Below are 12,468 nucleotides of genomic sequence, written 5' to 3'. Positions count from 1 at the left end.
GATACAGCCATCTTACAGACTTTACGTAGAGAAAAGTTTACTCCTTGGCAGGTGGGATTGAGCAGGGTTGGGAAAGTTGGAGGTGATGTATTGAGGGGAATTTGGAGCCTCAGAGGTTTACTTCAGACACTAAGAAACTTTATTCGCCCTACAACATTAGAATCTGCAAACGTCCCCAGCCCAACCTAATTCCAAGAGAGACATTAGTTTCAATAAATGAAACTAATGTTTTTACCGTTCTATAACTTTATTGGACAACCAGCAGTTAGTTCTCATCCACATTAACTGTAGATTTTTGAAAGTGGTGACAGGTACATCGGTACCAATGTACAGAGCTTGTTTGAATCTTCATTACATTTTCTCGACAACCGCACATGGATAAGGTATGGGGCATTCCTTATTCCTTTGGTCCAGACAGCTTTGAGCCTGACGTCAATGCGTACATCTGGAGTTCCCATCTCCTTCCAGATTTCTCTGAGTGCCGGAGGGGCATCATTCTTGAAACCCACTCCGTGGACATGCTTGTGAATGTTGATAGTGTATTCTCTGGTTACCACCTTGTTGATGGCGGACCGGCCCTTCTTCTTCTTGTCACACTTCTTTGCAGGAGCCATCCTGCCGGGCCATAAAACAGACTTTTTACTTTAGAATAGATTTAGTTAGTTCTTTAGCTATGCTGTGCGGCATGCAGGATCTTAGTTCCCAGACCAGGGATCGAACCCAGGCCCTCTGCAGTGGAGGCGTAGAGTCCTAACCACTGGACCGCCAGGGAATTCCCTAGAATAGTTTTAGATTTACAGAAAAGTTGCAAAGATAGTACAGAGAGTTTTCATGTACCCCACACCCAGTTTCCCCTCTAATTAATAACTTATTGTGTTGGCCAAAAAGTTCATTTGGGTTTTTCCATTGCAGAAAAACCCAATCGAACTTTTTGGCCAACCCAATACATTTGTATGGCACATTGGTTGCAGTTGATGAACCAACGTTGATACATTATTAGTAACTAAAGTCCACCCTTTAGTTACTAAAAGATTTCCTCAGTTTTTCACTTACGCCCTTCTTTGTTCCACGAGCCCACATTGCATTTAACACCTCCTTAGGCTCCTCTTGGCTGTGACAGTTTCTCAGATTTTTCTTGTTTTTGAGGCCCTTGATAGTTTTGAGGAGTATTGGCCAGACATTTTTAGAATGTCCCTCAATTTGGGGTGTCTGATGTTCTTCTCATGGTTGTATTGGAGTTGTGGATTTGGGGGAGGAAGACCACAGAGGTAAAGTGCTGTTCTCATTACATCATATCAAGGATACATACTGTCATCATGACTTTTTACTGTTGATCTTGACCAGGATCACCTGGCTGAGTCATGTTTGTCAGGTTTCTCTGCCATCAAACGATTCTTTTCCTCTCCCCTTTCCATACCGTCCTCTTTGGAAGGAAGTCACTATGTACGGCCCACACTTAGAAGAGTGGAGAAGGTTCAAGGTTTTTAGCCTGGTTTATGTATGCTCAAATGCCCCATCCCATATCTCAGGGACTCCTCCCTCCCTCCCAGTTTTCTGTAATGTGAGAGACCTGGTAGGTTGTGCATTCCAACTGGTGCTGTGGTTCTATAATCCTTACCATCAGACCCAGGTCTTGGTCTTCAGCTGTCTGTGCCCTATGACTACTATATGACTCCTTCAAAGCTTCCCTTAAGGCCTTCTGGTTCTCTCTGCATGCTCTATTTTTTCTTAAGAGCTTTACTTAGGTATAACTGACCTCCAATAAGTTGCACATATTTAGAGTATGTAATTTAATGTTTTAACATGTATACACCTGTGAAACCATCATCACAATCAAGATAATGAACACATCTATCACTCCCAGAAGTTTCCTCATGTAACTTTATAACCTTCCGCTCCTTCCCACCTCTTCCCCAATAGGCAACCACTGACCTGCTTCTTGTCCCTGTAAGAGTGCATTTTCCAGAATTTTATTTTTTAGTTTATTATTTTTTAAAAATTAAAATATAGTTGATGTACAATATTGTCAGTCTCATGTGTACTACATGATTATCTGACATTTGCATACATTAGGAAATGATCACCATTGTAGGTCTAGTAACCATCTGTCCCCATACAATGTAATTACAATATTATTGACCATATTCCTTATGCTGTATATTCCATCCCATGGCTTGTTTATTTTATAAGTAAAGATTTGTATCACTTACTTCCCTTCACCTATTTCACCCTCACCACCTTCCCCTCTGGCAGCCACCAGTTTGTTCTCTGTACCTATGAGTCTGTTTCCATTTTGTTTTGTTTGTTTTGTTTTTCAAACCATGAGCACAGTATATTTTTCCCTCTGTTTGTATCCTCTTCACTTTCTTTCATCAACATCTTATAATTTTCAGAGTTAGATTTATTCCTAGGTACTTCATTCTCTTTGATGCAACTATAAATGGGGCTGTTTTCTTAATTTCTCTTTCTTTTTTTTTTTTGGCCGCACTGGGTCTTCGTTGTGGCATGCAGTCTTCTCTCTAGTTGTGGCACGAGGGCTGCTCTCTAGTTGTGGTGCATGGGCTTCTCTAGTTGTGGCGTGTGGGCTTCTCATTGCAGCGCGTGGACTTAATATCCCACATGCTGCGGGGCAACTAGTTCCCCCACTAGGGATTGAACCCGCAACCCCTGCGTTGGAAGGAGAATTCTTAACCTCTGGACCATGGGGGAAGTCTCTTAATTTCTCTTTCTGATAGTACATTATTAGTGTATAGAAATACAACAGCTTTCTGTATAATTTTGTATCCTGCAACTTTACCGAATTCATTTTTGTTCTAATAGTTTTTTGATAGCATCTTGAGGATTTTCTATGTCTTGTCACCTGCAAACAGTAACAGTTTTACTTCTTCCTTTCTAACTTGGATTCCTTTAATTTCTTGTGTGATTGCTGTGGCTATGACTTCCAATACTACGTTGAATAAAATTGGCGAGAGTGGGCATCTTTGTCTTGTTACTGATTTTAGAGGAAATGACCATTAAGTATGATGTTGGATATGGGTTTGTCATATATGGCATTTATTATGTTGATATGTATTCCTTCTATACTCACTTTGTTGAGGGTTTTTATCATAAATAGATGTTGAATTTTGTCAAAAGATTTTTCTGCTCTATTGAGATGATCATATGATTTTTATTCTTCAGTTTCTTAATGTGGTGTATCACATGGACTGATTTGCAGATTTTGGGTCTTTTTAATTGAGGTATAGTTGATTTACAATGTTGCATTAGTTTCAGGTGTTCAGCAAAGTGATTCAGTTATACATATATATGTATGTCTATTCTTTTTCAGATTCTTTTCTCTTATAGGTTATTACAAAATATTGAGTATAGTTCCCTGTGCTATACAGTAGGACCTTGTTGGTTATCTATTTTATGTATAATAGTGTGTATATGTTAATCCCAAACTCCTCATTTATCCCTCCCCCCGATTTGCAGATTTTGAACCATCCTTGCATCCTGGGATAAATCCCACTTGATCATGGTGTTTGATCCTTTTAATGTATTGTTGAATTTGATTTGCTAATATTTCGTGGAGAATTTTTGAATCTATGTTCATCAGTGATATTGGCCTGTAATTTTCTTCATTGTGGTATCTTCAGAATTTTATTTTTTATATGGATCATATAGTATGTACTCTTTTTGTCTAGCTACTTTTACTCATCACTGCTATTTTGAGATTTGTTCAGGTTGTTTTGTGTATCAATAATTCATTCTTTTTTATTGCTGAAAAGTATTCCATTGTTTGGGTATATCACAATTTGTTTATCTATTTACCCATCGATGAATACTTAGGTTGTTCCCACTTTTTGGCTATTACCAATAAAGCTGCTGTGAACATTCATATACAAGACTTCATATGGACAAACACTTTTGTTTTCCTTGTGTAAACATGTAAGAGTAAAATGGCTGGATCATATGGTAGGTGTATGTTTAACTATTTTTGAAAACAGACTGGCAATTTCTTAAATATTTGTACAACTATACATTCCCACAAGCAGTGTAAGAGAGTTCCAACTGTCTTTTAGATATTAATATTAGTCATTCTAATAGATGTGTAGTAGTAACACATTTAATGTGATTAATGAAAATGTTAGGTTTACATCTGTCATTTTGCTACATATTTTCTATTGTTCCATCTGTACTTTTGCACATTTTAAAAATTTTCAGCCTTCTTTTGAATGAACTGAGTCTTTATGATTCCATTTTATTTCCTTTTTTGGCTTATTAGCTATAACTCTTTGGTTATTTTAGTGGCTGCTTTAGTGTTTACAGCATGCATCATTAAAATGATCACAGTCTACTTTCAAGTGATATTATACCACTGTAAGTATTGAATAAGAATCTTACAATAGTATGCTTCCATTTCTTCTGTTCTGACTTTCTGCTATTATTAGCATATGTTTTCCTTTTACATGTGTTATAAATCCCACACTATATTTTTATTATCTTTGTTTAACAATCAATTACCTTTTAAAAGTATTAAAATAATAATTAAAATATCTTATATGTTTACCCATGTAATTACCCTTTTCAGTGCTTTTTATTTCCTTTGTGTAGATCCATATTTCCACATGATATTTCATTTTGGCTTTTCCCTTTAACATTTCCTACAATGTGGGTCTGATGATGATGAATTCTTTCAGTTTTTTATGTATAAAAATTTCTTAAGCCTTTATTTATTTATTTTTTCTTTTTTTTTTTCTGTTCCTAAGCGCGTGAGTTTTTCCTCTGATGTGAGGAGGGGTTTTGGAACTAAGTATTGTATAGGCTGTGTTCTCAGCTCCAGTTACATTTCTTGTGAGAATTTTTTTTATTTATTTATTTTTGACTGCGTTGGGTCTTCGTTGCTGCATGCGGGCTTTCTCTAGTTGCGGCGAGTGGGGGCTACTCTTTGCTGTAGTGCGCAGGCTTCTCATTGCGGTGGCTTCTCTTGTTGCGGAGCACGGGCTCCAGGCAGACGGGCTTCAGTAGTTGTGGCTCACGGGCTCTAGAGCGCAGGCTCAGTAGTTGCAGCGCCCAGGCTCAGTAGCTGTGGCGCACGGGCTTAGTTGCTCCGCGGCATGTGGTATGTTCCTGGACCAGGGCTCAAACCCGTGTCCCTGCACTGGCAGGCGGATTCTTAACCACTGTGCCACCAGGGGAGCCAAGCCTTTATTTTTGAAATGTATTTTAATGGGTATAGAATTCTAGATTGACATTTTCTTTTCTTTCAGTGCTTTAAAGGTGTTGCCCTACTGTCTTCTGTCAACAATTCTTTCTACTAAGAAATCTACATCATTTTTATCTTTGTTCCCCTGTACATAATGTGTCTTTTTTTCTGGTTGCTTTTGAGATTTTCTCTTTATCATCAGTTTTGAGCAATTTGATTATGATATACCCTGTGGTTTTCTTCATATTTCTTGTGCTCGGAGTTCATTAAGCTTCTTGAATCTGCGGGTTTATAGTTTTAATCAAATTAAAGATTTGGGGACCATTATTTCTTCAAAAAAATTTTCCATCCCTCCCTCCTCATCTTCTTTGGAGACACCTATTACACAGATATTAGGTCACTTGAAATTGTCCTATAGCTCACTGAAACTCTGTTCATTAAAATGTTTTTTCATTTTGGATAGTTTCTATTGCTATATCTTCAAGTTCATTAATCTTTCAAATCTGCCATCAATCCCCTCCAGTATGTTTTTCACCTCAGTCATTGTAGTTTTCATCTCTAGAAGTTTAATTTGATTTTTTTTAAATGTTCTTGTCTAGCTAATTCTAATATCTGGGTCAGTTCTGACTTACTGATTATTCTCTATATTATGGGTCTTATTTTCCCTGCTTCTTTGCGTGCTTTCTTGTTGTTAATCAGCTGCCAGACATTATGAATTTTACTTTGGGTGCTGGATTTTTTATATTTTTATAAATATTATTGAACTTTTTTTCTGGGAAGCAGTTAGTTGGAAAGAGTTTGATCCTTTTGGGTCTTGCTTTTTAAGGTGTGTTAGGTGGGAGCATATCAGTACTCTTTCTAAGTCTAATTATTCTCCATTACTGAGGCAAGACCTTTCTGAGTACTCTACCCAATGCCTCATGAATCATGAGATATTCCAGTCTGCCTGGTGGGCACAGGCAGTATTCCCAACCCTGTGTGAGCTCTGGGCACTGTTCCCACTAATCCTTTTGGGTGGTTCTTTCCCTGGTCTCAAGTATTTTCTGCACGTGCTTGGGCAAATCAATACTCAGCTAAATACTCAAGGGGGACCCTCTGCATCTCTGGAGTTCTCTTTCTGTGCAGCTCTCTCCTCTCTGGCACTCTGTCCTGTGGTCTCCATCCTCTTGCTCCTCTCAGAATCTTAGCTCTGTTTCCTCAACTCAGGTAGTTTGCTGGGCTCCACTTGGCTTCCCTTCCCTGCATGGTGGCTGGAAAACTCTCTCAAGGCAGTAAGTTGGGTGATCGTAATCACAGGGCTCATCTTGTCTTTCTCATCTTCAAGTTTCACTGTCTTTCATTGCCTGGTGTCTAGTGTCTTAAACTGTTGCTTCATATATTGTCCATTGTTGGCTGCTTTAGGAAAGGGAGTAGATTTGGTCACCATTACTCTGTCTTGGCAGGAAGTGAAAGGCAGAAGTCCTCTTCTCCCACCCCCACTGGCAAGCTCCTAATTGCATGTTTATAACTTTTAATTTTTCTTCCCCCATATGGTCTATGGCCCTATATTAGCCAGAGTTAAATCAAGGAAGCAGAACTACAATGGATATTACAGAATGAGGAATTATTAGAGGAATTAGGCTTTACTCCAGTGGTTCCCAGTGTATGCTCCCTGGACCGACAGCATCAAGCATCAGCATTACCTGGGGATTTGTTAGAAATGCAAATATCTAGGCCCCACCACAGACCTAGAAGCCTGGGGGTAAGACTCAGAAAGTTGGTTTTAGTAAACCCTCTAGGTAATCCAGATGCCTGTTGAAGTTTGAGAGCCACTGCTTTACATAATTGGAGGAGAGACTGGGGAAGTAATGGTCCAAATGAGGGTGTTAAAAAGCCAGGGGAAAAATCACTAATTGGCTTTCTTAATCACTAGTTTGGGTGAACTAGTTAGTGCTTTCAGGGAAGTCTGGAAGTGAGGCACATCAGCTGCTGGAACGGGATCACACAGGGAACTGGGATAGAAGACCATGGAAGGCTGTTGTCTCTTCATAGCTATGCTCTGTGAATTCACAGCCAAGTGGTCTGGCAATAGGTCTGGGTTGCTACTGGTCAGCAGAGCTAGCAAAAAAGAAAAAGAGCTGGACATAGAGCAAGAACAAGGATGTGCAGCAAAAAAAAAAAAGAGCAAGGGAAAACTGGAACTTTCTGGCACCTCTCTGTCTCTCCTCATCTCTGACCATGATGACCTTCAGATTGTAATGCCTGCTGCTTCAGTTTCACCTCCCAAATCTTGTGCAAATTTTCTTTTGGCCAACTCTGATCCCGAGCCAAACAGGGAAGGGGATTGTGGGAAATTTAATTTTAGCTTAGCCAAGTTAATACACTACAAATCTACCAAAGTCAACTTAACAAGACAGGAGAGTCTAGGAAACGTAGTTCCAGGTTAGCTAAATGGACAATTAAAAAACCCACAACATTCCGTCCCATGTTAATATGACATTCAGTCACACCTCTTTTACACCATATTTAACTTCCAAAGTAAAAAGTCCGCAAAATCATGCATCTGATTAACATACTCCTGTCCATCAAAAAATAAAAAGCATGCTAACCATCTCCCAAAAGAGGATACAAATTCCTATATGTCACTTTATTTTCAGGTGATGTTCAAGCCTTTTCTAGTGGGTCAAAACCCTCTTTGATATCTATAATATATCTTATCTTAGACGGTAGGAGAATGAGATGAGAAAAAAAGAGAAGAACTAGTTGATACATACCTGACAGATTTATAATAAAATAAGGAAGAAATACTCATAACTATTATAGTCCTCATTTCTACAACTAGTCATGTGGCCATAAATGTTATCTATAAATTCCTTCTTCCTTCTTCTACTACCCATTCCATATTTCCTTTGCCCTCTGCAAGTACCTTGGATAGTCCTGATTCCTTGCCTGATGGAATGACTCAAACCTTCATTCCTGAAGAGTCTGGACTATTACTAATCCAGCCTGTGCTAAATTGTTGTAATTTTCCGTTAACTTTTATCACTTTATATGGTAGTATTAAGAGCAGCCCCAGGAGATCTACTGCACTCCAGACAAAGTCTTACTTACCTCTTTGTGTAATCACAACCCAATTTCCCCTTTCAAATTAGGATCAATAGTCACAAAGCAGCCCAATGGTTGGTTAGCATGAGAAGCCCAAAGTAGGCAGAAGCCTGGTGTGGCAGGCTCAGTTTCGAGTTTAATAGAACTTCTGAGTTCTCTGGAGGAAGCATTTCTCTCTTGGGAATTAAGACCTCTGGGCCAGCAGAACCCAAATTTGCCTTATGACTTGATGAGTCAGGCAATGTCCAATTCATCAGGGGTAACTTAGGTTGCACGGTGACTTGGTAATGCCTGGTGGTCAAGAGTTCAGTCTCTACTAAGGCCCAAGAGCAAGCCAGAAGCTGTTTGTTTTTTTTGTTTTTTTTTTAAAATAAATTTATTTATTTATTTTTGGCTGCATTGGGTCTTCGTTGCTGAGCGCGGGCTTCCTCTAGTTGTGGTGAGCAGGGGCTACTCTTCGTTGCGGTGCACGGGCTTCTCATTGCTGTGGCTTCTCTTGTTGCAGAGCATGGGCTCTAGGTGCGTGGGCTCAGTAGCTGTGGCATGCGGACTCTAGAGTGCAGGCTCAGTAGTTGTGGCGCACGGGCTTAGTTGCTCCGCGGCATGTGGGATCTTCCCGGACCAGGGATTGAACCTGTGTCCCCTGCATTGGCAGGTGGATTCTTAACCACTGTGCCACCAGGGATGTCCACAGAAGCTGTCTTTCAAAAGGGGAATAGTTTTCTGCAGAGGATAGCGTAGCTTTTCTCAAAATCCTAAACATCTGTGCTGTCATTCACCTACAGGAGCCTGCCAAAAGCTTTATACAAGCATCACTATCTGCCACAGACACTTTGAGATCATTGGATCTGCTGGATCATAAGGCCTAAGTGGCAGAGCAAACTGTACTGCAGCTTGGACCTGCTGCAGAGCCTTCTCTTGTTCTGGGCCATTGTTAAAAAAGACAAAAATTCAGATTTCTCAGCAAACGACTTGAAGTAATACACCCAAATAAAGTATCTATTGCCTTCAAAATGCAAAGAGGCCCACTAGGCATTGTACCTCTTTCTTAGTGGTAGAAGGAGCCAGATGTGGCAATCTGCCCTTTACCTAGAAAGGGATATTGCAACATGCCCCAGTTTACTGGACCCCTAGGATTTCACTGGGGCGGGCAGGTCCATGATTTTTTGGTGGAATCTATTTCCTATCCTCTGGCATGCTTGAATTTTACCAAAGTATCCAAGGTAGATACCGTACCCTGCTATAATGTAGTGGGCCAGCGTGATGATAGCCTGTAGAATTCAGTGATGATCCGTCTCTGTAGACCAGCTAGAGAGGTAATAGAGCCCTGACACAGACCAATAAAGTGTGTTGCTGGTCCTGCCTGCTGAAAACCAACTATTTCATACAGTCTTTGCTAGCAGGTCTAGAGAAAGAAAGTGTTCACTACATCAGTAGCTGTATACCAGGTGGCAGGGAATGTGTTGATTTGTTCCAGCAAAGAACACACACATCTGGAACAGCAGTTGCAACTGGTATCATCACTTAAGTTTATGATAATCCACTGTCATTTCCCACAATCCATTTGTCTCCTGCACAAACCAGATATGTGTGTTGAAGGAAGATGTAGTAAAAACCACCAATCTTTTTTTTGTTTTTTAAAATATTTATTTATTTATTTTGGCTGCGCCGGGTCTTAGTTGCAGCATGCGAACTTAGTTGCGGCATGCACGTGGGATCTAGTTCCCCAACTAGACGCAGGATCGAACCTGGGCCCCCTGCACTGGGAGCGCGGAGTCTCACCCACTGGACCACCAGGGAAGGCCTATAAACCACCAATCTTGCATCTTCTAAATCTTCATTGGTGGAACTAATCTCTGCAGTCTCTTCAGGAATGTGGTATTGGTTTTGGTTCACTACTTTGGTAGTTAGAGGCAGTTCTAGTGGCTTCTACATAGCATTTTCTACCATAATATTTATTATTCCATGGGTCAGGGAACTAATTTGGTGATTTTGCCTGTTGCTGAGGATGTCAATTCCCACTACGCAATCTAGACCTGGGTTTGGGGACCCAATATGTCAACTGTGAGATGGACCTAAGCCAAAACTCCATGGATCACTTGACCTCCATAAGCCTTTACTCTGACCTGTAGCATTTTGGGCCCCCAGTAGTCCTCAAAAGTCTAGTTAGTCCCTCTTCCCCAATATATAGTCACACTAGCAAATGGTCACAAGTCCTTTTGAGAAGGACTTCGCTTTTATTCAAGAGGCTCTGTGTCAGCTAACTGTCTCGCATCTGGAAACTTCAGAGGACATCAACAGACTGGCTCAAGTCAGAATTCTGTTCATCAGATCCAGAGATTTTCTGTGTATACAAATCAAGTAAAACTTTAGAAGGCTGCCATCTATTTCAGTCCTAGGGACACAGTAACCAATTAGCTAAGGACAAAGCTATCTACAGATAAGGGACCCTCTTCAAAACTCCCAGGGAGGCCTTCTTGTTCTGTTTGTATGTTAATTGCATGTTCATATTTTTAATCTTATGTATGCAATTGAGGCCTTTTCTTTTTTTTTTTTACCCCGTGCCAAAGAACAAGTTTTAAAAGGCCTACCACTTTTATGTGTGTGTGTGGTTGGTGGAGGAAAGGTACAAGGAAGTTATTATTTTTTTTATTGAAGTATAGTTGATTTACGATGTTGTGTTTCAGGTATACAGCACAGTGATTCAGTGATATATATATCTATAGATATAGATATGTAGATAGATACACTTTTCCAGACTCTTTTCCCTTATAGGTTATTACAGAATATTGAGTATAGTTCCCAGTGCTATACAGTAGGTCCTTGTTGGTTATCTATTTTATATATAGTAGTGAGTATATGTTAATCCCATCCTCCTAATGTATCCCTCCCCACCTTTCCCCTTTGGTAACCATAAATTTGTTTTCTATGTCTGTGGGTCTATTTCTGTTTTGTAAATAAGTTCATTTTTCTCTCTTTTTTTTAAGTTCCACATATAAGCATATCATATGATATTTGTCTTTGTCTGGCTTACTTCACTTAGTATGATAATCTCTAGGTCCTTCCATGTTGCTGCAAATGGCATTATTTCATTCTTTTTTATGGCTGAGTAATATTCCATTGTATATATGTATCACATCTTCTTTATCCATTCATCTGTTGATGGACACTTAGGTTGCTTCTGTGTCTTGGCTATCGTAAATAGTGCTGCTATGAACATAGGGATGCATGTATCTTTTCTAATTATAGTTTTCTCCAGATATATGCCCAGGAGTGGGGTTGCAGGATCATATGGTAACTCTATTTTTAGTTTTTTAAGGAAACTCCATACTGTTCTCCATAGTGGCTGCACCAATTTACACTTGCACCAACAGTGTAGGAGGGTTCCTCCTTCTCCACACCCTCTCCAGCATTTATTATTTGTAGACTTTTTGATGGTGGCCATTCTGACCGGAGTGAGGTGATACCTCATTGTAATTTTGATTTGCATTTCTCTAATAATTAGTGATATTGAGCATTTTTTCATGTGCCTTTTGGCCGTCTGTATGTCTTCTTTGGAGAAATATTTAGATCATCCGCCCACTTTTTGATTGGGTTGTTTTTCTGTTGTTGAGTTGTGTGAGCTGTTTGCATATTTTGGAAATTAATCCCTTGTTGGTCATAACATTTGCAAATATTTTCTCCCAGTCCGTAGGTTGTATTATTGCTGATTGTCACAGCCCCTTGATTTCCCTATGCCTCGTCCTTTACCTGCACTTAATCCCATGGCACTACCAGTGAAAATCTGAATTGTGATGCCACTGTATACCATGAAGTATTCATGTTCCATCCGATCCACCAACCCCCATAAGGAGGTTATCATTGAGCTCATCAAATATAACTAACCCAATCCCAGAATCTCGTTTTAAGAGTCTGTTTCCTGGGGCCACTTCTGGTACCAATTACTCTGTCTGGGTCCCAACAAGAAACAGATGGCATAGGAAAATTTGAGGAGAGTTTATTTACATCTGGCCTATTTACAAAAGCATGGGTGTAGGGAAAATCTACCAAGGGGAGAGGATGGTTACCAGAAAATGGAGGGAGAGAGTGACAGACTCAGCTGCAGAGATCTTCAGTTGAGAAACAAAGCAGCTAGAGGCATCTTATCGGAAGGGAATTAAAGGAATACAAACTCCTACCTCACTCTTTTTCTAATT

At 39.9% G+C, this 12,468-nt stretch overlaps 1 pseudogene across 1 annotated transcript; it reads right to left on the bottom strand.

Moving 5' to 3' along the window:
- Positions 1-224: 224 nt before the first annotated feature.
- LOC309637092 (large ribosomal subunit protein eL31 pseudogene) lies at positions 225-12,202 on the bottom strand (annotated as a pseudogene). Its single transcript, XR_014268494.1, has 2 exons — positions 8,279-12,202; positions 225-615 (listed from the first exon to the last, which is right to left on the bottom strand). The product of XR_014268494.1 is annotated as a large ribosomal subunit protein eL31 pseudogene (transcript).
- Positions 12,203-12,468: the final 266 nt, after the last annotated feature.

Source organism: Balaenoptera physalus (genome assembly GCF_965194825.1).
Source record: "Balaenoptera physalus genome assembly, chromosome: 10".
NCBI classification, from domain to species: Eukaryota; Metazoa; Chordata; class Mammalia; order Artiodactyla; family Balaenopteridae; genus Balaenoptera; species Balaenoptera physalus.
Note: the sequence above shows the minus strand (reverse complement) of the source record. Positions and strands in the feature narration are given on the sequence as shown.